Below are 12,252 nucleotides of genomic sequence, written 5' to 3'. Positions count from 1 at the left end.
TGGCAATAGCAACAGTGACAAGGGTGCCTCTTTCAGTCGACATGATAGCTCCTACCTGCTTTATTCCCCATTTAGCAACAATCCTGTTCAGTTTCTGAACAGTGGTGACTCCTGTTTCATCCATATTCCAGATGTCCATGGGCTCTAACTTATATCCCTTCATAATGCTAGCCAGGTTGTTGAAAAAGGCATTCACATTTGTTGGATTAAAGCTCGTTGCTCGAGCAAGACTTGTGGGTTGAGCCGATCGAATAGACAACCCAGGATTCCTCTTCATGAATGCTGAATACCAGCCTGGTTCAGCAGTTTGATTGTCCACCCAAGTTGATGGAATTGGTATATTGTTTGTCGTTGCAAGTTCATGAGCTAATTTACAGATATGCTTAGGGCAAAGCCCGTAAAATATCTCCGATGCTTTAATCACATATTTAGTTATAATTTTTTCTTGTTCATCAGAGAACACTCGTTTTACACTTCTATACCCAACTGCTTTTCTACTGTAGCACACCACCTGATTATTAAACATCATAACTCAAAAGCAGACAGCAATACACTCCAGTCAGATACAAAAATTCTTACAAGAACCCTATTTATGTCTCCTGCGACACCTGAGGAATTATCTGTCATTATAAAAAGGTTACCCAATAAGTATTCAGCAGGTGCTGATGAAATACCAGATATTATCATCAAAGCAAGTGTAACATCTATCATAGAACCATTAATGGATATTTTCAATTCATCATTCATGAGTGGTATACTCCCAAAAAATCTGAAAATGGCAAAAGTGACACCACTGTACAAGAAAGGGGACAAACATGAAGCTACAAACTATAGATCTGTATCAGTATTGTCAGGCTTTGACAAAATTCTTGAAAAACTATTTCTTAGAAGGCTGACAGCCGTTCTAAATAAATAAAACGTAATAAGTGCTGTGCAACGCAGATTCAGAACTGGCAGATCAACACAGTCAGCTATTTATACCTTCTTAAATGAAATTCTAACTGCAGTAGATAATAAGCAACATGTGTCTGGCATATTTCTTGACCTTAGTAAAGCCTTAGACGTAATTTATCCTAATACTCTGTTGCAGAAGCTAGGTAATTATGGAATACGAGGCCTACCAAAAATGTGGATACATTCCTACTTTCATGTCTGTCAACACATCACTCAAATAAAATTCAAAGACATAAAAACAGATAAAAATTGTAATTTTTACAGAAATGCACAAAACATTACATATGGAGTTCCTCAAGGGTCAGTCCTTGGGCAATTCTTTTCAATCTTTATGTTAAAGATTTGTCAACAAAAATAACTAAAGGGACAACAGTACTTCTTGCAGATGACATAAATATCCTAATCAAATCATGTGATGAGGAAAGCCTACAAAAAACAACTACAGGTATAATACAAAATTTAGAACAATGGTTCAGAGCAAACTAGGTAATACTAATAATGAAAAAACTGTGACAGTCAATTTCCACTATTCACAGAAACTACATCCCGCAAAATCCATTTTTAAAATTTATGGAAAAACTGTCTCATTTGTGAGTGACATAAAATTTTGAGGTATACATATTCAGCAAAACCTAAAATGGGAGACTCCTCTTAATCATGAATATAAAAAGTTAAACACATGTATGCAGTAAGAATACTTTCACAAAATACATCCCGTGTGTCTGTGATCACAATGTACCATGGCAGTATTCAGTCATTGTTGATGTATGGCATTATCTCTTAGGGGAACTCTGTAGATACAAACAAAACATTTAGGCTTCAGAAACAGACTGTTATAATAATAAACAATACTATGTACAGAGACTCTTGTAGCCAAATATTTACAAATCTCAATATATTTTCTCTTCCTTGCTTATATATGGATGAAATACTAAATTTCACAAAAGGAAATATTTTAAAAGATGGAAATATCTTCAAGTATAACTGTGATTTCCACCCTCATGATGCTAGGCAGAAGCATTATTTGCATGTCAATACAGTAAGTACAAACATTTCTAAGAGAGGAGTGTAACATACTGGCATTATGTTGCACAATCACATGCCATTCTATTTGAGACAGATGCAAAATTTACAAAAGTTTAAAGTGAAATTGAAAGAGTTGTTGCTTAACCACTACTTCCATTCTGTTTCCGAGTTTTTATAGTCTAAGTGCACAAATATTCCTAACCAAGCTATCATTTTATTTCATTATATTGATTTTGTCATCAATATTCAACATGTATTGAATAACTTTAAATTATTTATCTTTTCGAAATAACAATGTATATGATGTTGTACCAACCTGATTTGTCATACATCGTTAGTGCAAAATATATACCTAAACACGATTTACAGGACCAAAAAATAAATACAAATACAAATACACGAGGCACTGGTGTGCTGCTATCACTCATGCGTTTCTCTTTCTTTTTAATGTACCGATGCAATGTCACATGGCATACATTGTGTTTCTTTGCTGCAGTTTGATATACAGTAGTATGAGTTAGTCTTCTTATAATAGTCCTATCCGTGTTCATGGCATAATTCCCTGTAACGAAATAGCTATGTAAATAACGAATCTGTTCAGTAATAACGAGTATGTTCAGCAAGACACTGTTAGCACAGTCTAACATAGGCTGTATTGCTACTCCTAACAGTATCATAATTTACTGTTCGCTAACGAAAAAAAAAAACAGGGGACCTGCAGCTAATAGAACTTTTTCAGTAACGGGGACAGTAGAAACAGTGTTACTTTCGTCCCCAGCAGTAATGTTTCTTTTGTCCCCGACCACTCTTTTCTGTTTGATATTTTAGACACAGTCTATACAAGCAATGAAAAAGTTCATAATGGAGTCATGAAACTGAAAGTTTCACATAGTTAAATTATTATAGTATGCTTGCGTTTACGGCGTAATGCCACCGTTATCACAAAACTAAGGAAATTGAGAAAACTTACGTGAGACACTGAAAACACGTTTTACTGTGGCACACTCAACAGAGACTCTCCAATACTGGTAGGTAGTTGGGGAATACATTGTTTAAATCACGTGATTTTCGGAGCAACATGCGAAGGTAGGGAAGGAATGTTAGTTTCATACCCTGTTACTTTTGTCCCTGGTCTTCCCTATTCGCCCGTTCAGATTGATTCAGCTCAGCCCTTATAACATCATCACCGATTGTCTGCGGAAAGTGTTTTTTTATTTTTATTTCTTGTTGCGATGGGGATTCTACTGGCAGAGACATCACGTACATCAAGCACGCATTCAATAATCAACTTATGACTCTTTCAGAAATCAACTTAGAACGTGTTCAAAAGCCAACAGGAATGCGTTTCGAAATCGTATGAACAATTGACAGAGCAACGTTTGCTGGATGCTAGATACTTTGTGAAACAAGGTTTGTCTCTTCAAGAACATGAATTTGGCGCCCACTGAAACTGCCGCCTAGATCCTACCTGCCCTTGGCGATATTTTTGAGTCCATGTGTTACAGTCCGCACAGGACACAGTGTCCGATGCGCAGTGATCAATTTTCGTCCAAAGCGCTAGCTACGTTTCTTGTCAGCTTAAACTAGACTTAACATTAAAGTCAAGGAAGCTGTGTTCAGTAGCAATTGGACAGGAAATTTAACTGACTGGAACTGAATCTGTTCAGCATGTTAATTCTTGGATTGTGAAGTATCGTGAATCACAATTTTTAACAGGTCTGAATATCAGCATAAAAAAAACCAGCAAATCGCAATCCTGGTAGACAAGTGCTTCAAAAATTAGAAACGCCATATGGCAAGACATCAGATTTAACATTGAAGGTCTCCAGAGAAATTTCTTCAGTTACAAATACGATACTAGAAGTCAGCTATTCAAAACTGTGTGAAGATTCAAGAATACGTGGAAAATTTAGGAGCAGAAGGCGAAGATTTGAAAGATAACTGGATTATGTTGCGAATTCTTCGAAAGTCATTGTAGAAATTTCACAACTTCCTGTGCCACATAGGATAACGTAACAGCAGCAGGAAAAAATCGCTATACATTATTTGAACGTTTGCAATTGCAAGAAGGAAGATTAAAGGAGACAGAAGTGTCAAACATTTCCTAGAATGCATATAAAAAATGTGAACTCATTGAGCAAGCAAGTCGGCAGGAAAAGTCTAGAGTTCAATGTTACAAATGCGACAAAAGAAGGGTGTGTAATGAAACATTACAGAAATAAACAATGTTCGAAATATTTAGCATATTTTAGAGAAAATTATGAATGTGAGGACTGACATTTTCACAGGGAATGTCTGCATGCAACGTTAGATAGAAATCAGCAAAAAACCCGCCTGAAAAAAAATCAAAAGATTTAAAACATTAGCAACTGGTCGCTGTTGAAGTACCTATTGCCAATATAAATGACATCAATTTTGGATCTGATCGAGAAAACATTTGGTGCCAAGATTGTGGCGCTACGCTGCATACGACATTTGGAAGGGACTGGTCAATAAATTATGTAAAATTAAGTAATTGTACAAGTCGTGTCCATAAAGTAAGTTTCCCGACATTGTTACCTTATTTATTACATATTTATTTAGCCCGGAAAATTGTGCATGTGCAACAGATCCATGACGTGACAATCAAATAACGGCTGGATAGGTCCTGTCTGGTGCCAGAAATATGGCAGCAGTGCCCTGAAATGGTGTCTTTTATTCGTTATCCCACTGCCTGCAAGGTTCGTTCAGTGATAAGGTTCCTTAATGCGCAAAACATAGCACACATTCGGATTGATCATGAGCTTTATCAGGTCTACGGGCAGAACATCATGAGCAAACTGATGGTCCATTGCTGGTGTCTTTTTTTTTTTCCCAGAGGTCATCAAAGTGTCTATGATGATGAGTGCCGTGGGTGACTGTCCCTCATCAGTTATCATCTGGTTGAGCTGGTGTGGCAGCGCTTCCTGGAGAACTACCACTTCATGATTACAGGGCTCAGTAGCCATTTTCCGCAGATATCACAATCCTTGTTGCATGAAATTGACACCAAGCACCTGGTGTCCAAGAAATTGTTTGCCACGTGGGTGCCGAGAAACCTGACACCGGATCACAAATTGAAATGCTCTCGAGCAGCACCGACATTTCTGCAGCAGTATCATGATGACAGCGATGAGTTCCGTGGCAGGATCATCACGGATGATGACATGTGGATTTCTCACTTGATCCCAGAAACCAAGCAGCAGTAAATGCATTGGTGTCACAGTGGATCTCCAGTCAACACGAAATTCAAACAGACTCTTTCGGTGCAGAAAGTGCTGTGCACAGTGTTCTGGGACAGCAATGGCATTCTGCTCTTTTGCTTGCTGCCCAGAGGTGAAAGAGTGAATGATGATCATTAGTGCAAAACAATGCATAAACTGTGACATGCCATTCAGAACAAGAGGTGTGGAATGCCCATTTCAGGGGTTATGCTGCTCCATGAGAATGCTCGTCTCCATGCAGGATGGCACATAGCAACTGTTTTGCAGAAGTTCACCTGTTAGCTCTTTGATCATCCAGCATATAGTCTCGATCTTGCTCCCAGAAATTTCCAACTTTTCTTGTACCTCATGAAATTCCTGTCCTCTTGCCAGCTTTATGACAGTGACAAAGAGCTAAAGACAACTGCCACATGCTGGTTCCATTCGCAGATGGCAGACATTTCGGTCATAGGAATACAAAAGTTGACTCCACGGTATGACAAGTGCCTCTATTCTTTTGGAGACTGCGTCAAAAAATAGCTCAAACATTGCTGTACCTGTTGCTAATAAAGTTTTTGTTGCAACAATGTTGTCATTGTTTTTTTTAAAAATCAGGGAAACTTACTATTTGGATGCAACTCATACAAAAGTGTTGATTGGTGATGCTACTGAATTAGAAGGAATTGGAGTGGGATATGTTGAATTAGAGGCAGATAACAATGGCACGACATAGATCTTGAGACTGTATTATGTGTACCAGATATAAATTTTAATTTATTTTCTGTTACACTTCAAAAATCACACATACCAGATGTCACAAAGAAAAAAAAACCATCGGAAAGAGTAACATGGGGCATTTCACAGACTTAACAATCCTCCATCAAAACATGCAATCAATAAAAAATAAAATACAAGCATTAGAAGTTGAGCTCCAATCTTTGAACTGTACAGTAGTTTGTATTACTGAGCACTGGTGTAGAGACACAGAAATCCAACATGTAGTATTATCATTGTATGAAAGGGCAAACTCTTACTGCAGAACTACTTCAAGGGGTGGAGGATCATGCATTTATATCAGAAAAGGAACACAGTTCAAATCTAGACATGACCTCAGTACAGTAAGTGAAGACAAACACATTGAAATATCAGCTATTGAATTATCAGGGCTCGATATCACCAAGAAATTAATCATTTTGTGTGTGTATAGATCTCCCAGTGGTAGTGTGGACACTTTTTTCAATAAATTAACAGAAGTTCTAGATAAAGTCTCAAGTACAAAGGTCAACATAATTCTGTGTGGGGACATAAACATCAACACTAATATCATAAATCAATCCAGCAGCACCTTCATAAATATCCTTCAAAGTTTTGGCATGTCCCTATTGGTCAATAGTGCAACAAGGGTTACTACAATGACTGCATCAGTAATTGACCATGTGGCCAAAAATGTGATGTAGCTGTAAAAGATCTCGGACTATCAGACCATCTCTGTCAAATAACAACAGTAAAATCAGGCATCGAATCATTCCCTAAACTACAAGCCTATAAACGATATCTATCAGAAATCAAAATAAAAGATTTTTCAAAAGAACTAGAAAAACAAAGCTGGGATGAAGTGTATAAGGAAACCAATGTGAATATGAAATTCTCCAAATTGTTTAAATTGAACTTTGAAACAGCATTTCCAAAAGTATGCATGACTGTATCAACATCTCACAAAAACAGATGGATAACAGCAGGTATTAAGAAGTCCTCCCAAACACTTAAACACCTCAGTTCCATGAAAAAGATTCACAATGATCCAGAATTCTTAAATTTCTATCATAGATACAAAAAGATTTATAGGAAGGTGCTGATTGCTGCAAAAAAGTCATTTAATGACAAAATAATATATAATGCAGAGAATAAAAGCAAAGCAGTCTGGGATGTTATAAAAAAGGAAACGGGGAGAGGCAAACAAACGCGGAATAACATACTGCTAAGGGAGGGGGATAAGGTAATAAATGATCCACAACACTTAGCAAACTATGTAAACGAGCATTTTTCAAGTATTGCAGAGAAGTTACAGCAAAAATTCCCCAAAACAAATATAACACCTGCAAAAATTGTTGCACTAGATACAATGATGTTACTTCCAACCACAGAGAATGAAGTCAATAAAACTGTTCAAAAGCTAAAAAATAAAAAGTCAGAAGGCTTAGATGATGTACCAATGTGTGTACTGAAACAATGCATAGGGATTATACAAGGCCCATTAACAAATATAATAAATGAATCCTTCACATCAGGGACATTTCCAGAGCAGCTAAAACAGGCAAGAGTTGTACCTTTGCTTAAGAAACGTAATGCAGAAGACATAGAAAATTACCGGCCCATTTCCCTGCTGTCAGCATTCTCAAAAATAATAGAAGCAATTATGAAAGACAGATTAATGAATTATCTGAATAAATACAATCTTTTAAGCAAATCACAGTTTGGTTTTCGAAGTGGCAAAAATACGGAGTCAGCCATGGTAGAATTCACAAAAGTTGTACTTAATGCTCTTGATAAAGATGAGTGTGTCACAGGCATATTTTTGGATCTTTCTAAGGCTTTTGATACAGTCGACCACAAGATTCTATTAAATAAATTAGAAGCATTAGGAATAAGAGGGGTAGCTAATTACTGGTTTCGATCATACCTAACAGATAGGGTACAAAGAGTAGAGGTAACACATACTTCAAATAGATCTAAACATTTAGTAAAATACTTATCAGAACCAAAACATATTAATATAGGGGTTCCACAAGGTAGCATATTAGGACCAATACTATTCCTGATATACATCAATGACTTTCCCAGTAGTGTTACTCATGGTGAGAAAATTCTCTTCGCTGATGACAGCAATATTATAGTCACTGAGAGAACAAGAGAACTCCTTACCGAGAAAGCAAATGAAACTCTCAAGGAAGTTTACGATTGGTCAATAAGCAACAAATTGACATTAAACATAAAGAAAACTAATGCCATGAACTTCAGTTTGAAGAGGAAAAATGACAATGTTAAATTAAATGTAGATGGCACCTCTATAGACTGTGCAACAAATGCAAAATTTCTAGGAATGAATATTGACTCTCAGCTGAAGTGGTGCGTACACACAAAGGTACTTGCAAACAGAATGTCATCAGCATGTTATGCCCTTAGAATTCTATCATCTGTGTGTAACATGCAGTGTCTTTTAGTTACATATTATTCATATGTACACTCAATTCTTAGCTATGGCATTCTTTTTTGGGGAACAAATCCACAAAATATGAACACAATTTTCAAACTCCAGAAAAGAGCCATAAGAATAATAACCAGAAATAGTAGTCGAGCTCATTGTAAAGATCTGTTCAAAACACTGGGAATTTTAACTGCTCCATGTGAACACATTTACCAGTCAGTTGTACACATCAAAAGTAACATTGGCAATTACTGCACAAACAGCTCTGTCCATGACCATGCAACAAGAGATAGACTCAACTTACATTTACCAAGAAAAAATAAACATAAAACTCAAAACAGCATTTTCTACCAAGGAATAAAACTGTACAATAAATTACCAAAAGAGATTAAAGAAATTTCAAAAATACACTTATTTAAGAAGGCAGCTAAAAAGTACCTGTTATGCAATACATTTTATACATTGAATGATTACTTAGATAAAGCAGAGTAGGGGTTTGATAAAAAAATGTTATACAAACAAATAATAATAATAATGATGATTATAAAACATCCAATATTCCACATAACACCTTCACATTATTATTTTTCTTCTTTTTTCCTTTCTAGAGACACTCTCCCCTCAAGCTATGCATAGCACAATACTAACACCTCTTCCTCTTTCTGAGCTCAACATCTCACTCATTATGAAGGGATGCTGACTCAGTTTTTCAGGATAGCAAATGGGAACTTGCAGTACAGAAAATGGCCCAAGGATCACCTGTGTGTGTGTGTGTGTGTGTGTGTGTGTGTGTGTGTGTGTGTGTATGTAGTGAGTGAAGTGTTATGAAACAATGTGTGTATAGTGTGTGCAGTGACTGATAGTGAAATATGAGTGAATAGTGTGGCATTACATTATTTAATGAGTTATTTGTAAATAAATTATTGTATACCAGGAGTAAAATCTAATGATTGTCTCTAACTAGAAGTCTGTAAATATATGTGTATACGAATTAGCTTATTGTAAATTGATCTAAGCTTGTAAATACTTTGACATGTCCTATATCCTTGTAAAAAGAGATCTACGGATGAATAAAACTACTACTACTACTACTACTACCTTAGATGAAGGTGATGTTCAGACTGCAAATGTAGACACCTCAGTTTTGAAAACTTCTAACAATCTGGAAACTGTAGCAATAGCTGTACAAAATGTGGTTTCGTATAAAAGAGTCCAACAAATTTATAACATTAATCTCAATTAAAAAAATAAAGCCGAAAGTTAGGACATCAAAACATCCCACATCTCAAGGATGTACCAAAAAGAAATGGCTCTGATTATGTTAATGACTGCAATGAACGTTTATGACCATTGCAGACCAAATTTTTCCAGATCAGGAGTTCTGACTGTTTTCAGCCAATATATTTTCAGTTGTTTTATTCACACAAGACAAATCAAGAGACCTACAGAAAGAGAAATGAAGTTTTACAACGCAGCACTCACTATAAAGATAGTACTGTATGCACAAACTAAACTGACACTCGGTGCAGTGGCTGATGGGAATGTACGTACATGGGAAATGCCCTTATGGTTGTTCCCAACTGCCACAGCACTGAGTATCAACTTACTTTGTGTGGACAATACAGACAGGCCAAGATGTCAATTAACTAAGATTCAGAATAGCTTCCCAACATCAACACTGCACTCGCTACAAATATAGTACTGTATGTGCAAACTAAGCTGACACTTGGAGTCGTAGCAGACGTGAATGACTGTACATGGGAAATGGTCTTACAGTCGCTCCCATCAGCCACTGCACTGAGTAACAACTTAGTCTGAGCAAACAACAGATGTCGGTTAACTACACTACTGGCCATTAAAATTGCTGCATCAAGAAGAAATGTAGATGATAAACAGGTATTCATTCGGCAAATATATTCTACTAGAACTGACATGTGAGAACATTTTCACGCAATTTGGGTGCATAGATCCTGAGAAATCAGTACTCAGAACAACCACCTCTGGCTGTAATAACGGTCTTGATACGTCTTGGCATTGAGTCAAACAGAGCTTGGATGGTGTGTACAGGTACAGCTGTCCATGCAGCTTCAACACAATAACACAGTTCATCAAGATTAGTGATGGCGTACTGTGACAAGCCAGTTGCTCGGCCACCATTGACCAGATGTTTTCAATTGGTGAGAGATCTGCAGAATGTGCTGGCCAGGCAGCAGTCGAAGATTTTCTGTATCCAGAAAGGCCCGTACAGGACTTGCAACATGAGGTCATGCATTATTCTGCTGAAATGTAGGGTTTTGCAGGGATCGAATGAAGGGTAGAGCCACAGGACGTAACACATCTGATGTAACATCCACTGTTCAAAGTGCCGTCAATGCGAACAAGAGGTGACTGAGACATGTAACCAATGGCACCCCATACCATCACGCTGGGTGATACGCCAGTATGGCGATGATGAATACATGCTTCCAATGTGTGTTCACCGCAATGTTGCCAAACATGAATGCGACCATCATGATGCTGTAAATAGAACCTGGATTGATCCAAAAAAATGACGTTTTGCCATTTGTGCACCCAGGTTTGTCATTGAGTATACCATCGCAGGCACTCCTGTGTGTGATGCAGCGTCAAGGGTAACTGCAGCCACGGTCTCCGAGCTGATAGTCCATGCTGCTGCAAACGTCAAATGTTTCAAATGGCTCTGAGCACTATGGGACTTAACTTCTGAGGTCATCAGAGTCCCCTAGAACATAGAACTACTTAAACCTAACTAACCTATGGACATCACACACGTCCATGCCCGAGGCAGGATTCAAACCTGTGACCGTAGCAGTCGCGCGGTTCCAGACTGTAGCGCCTAGAACCGCTCGGCCACCCCAGCCGGTCTGCAAACGTTGTCGAACTGTTCATGCAGATGGTTGTTGTCTTGCAAACGTGCCCATCTGTTGACTCAGGGATCGAGATGTGGCTGCATGATCCATTCCAGCCATGGGGGTAAGATGCTGTCATCTCGTCTGCTAGTGATACGAGGCCGTTGGGATCCGGCACGGCGTTCTGTATTATCCTCCTGAACCCACCAATTCCATATTCTGCTAACAGTCATTGGACCTTGACCAACTTGAGCAGCAATGTTGCGATACGATAAACCACAATCATGATAGGCTACAATCCAACTTTTATCAAAGTTGGAAATGCGATGGGACGCATTTCTCCTCCTTACATGAGGTATCACAACAACATTTCACCAGGCAACGCCGGTCAACTGCTGTTTGTGTATGAGAAATCGATTGGAAACTTTCCTCATGTCAGCATGTTTATGTGGCGTCACTGGTGTCAACCTTGTGTGAATGTTCTGAAAAGCTAATCATTTGCATTTCACAGAATCTTCTTCCTGTTGGTTAAATTTCACATCTGTAGCACTTCATCTTCGTGGTGTAGCAATTTTAATGGCCAGTAGCGTAACAAGCAGAACAGCTTCCCAATGGTGGCTCTAAAATTATTTAACTCTCTACCTGAGAACATCCAGTAAATACCAATCAAACAATTTAAAACTAAAATTTTGTGTATACTAAAATAACCTTTGTACAGTATAGAAGAATATTTCTCTGGTGATAGAGGAGTGTTTACCTGAGCTGCAAATCAGTGCCAATGAAAACAGCAGTAACTCTGTTATTTTACTACACTGTGTTGTAATACTGATTGTCTCAATATTGTAATGTATACTATAATCTGTTTCTTAAATTTATGTTTTATGGTACCAACTTTAGTACCACAGTTTAAATAGCATCACTTTATTAGTTTTATTGTAGTACTCTTATTGTAGACTTGGCTCTTATTGGCCAGTGTTGG

The sequence above is a fragment of the Schistocerca gregaria genome, chromosome 8 (genome assembly GCF_023897955.1).
Source record: "Schistocerca gregaria isolate iqSchGreg1 chromosome 8, iqSchGreg1.2, whole genome shotgun sequence".
Classification (NCBI taxonomy): domain Eukaryota; kingdom Metazoa; phylum Arthropoda; class Insecta; order Orthoptera; family Acrididae; genus Schistocerca; species Schistocerca gregaria.
Note: the sequence above shows the minus strand (reverse complement) of the source record.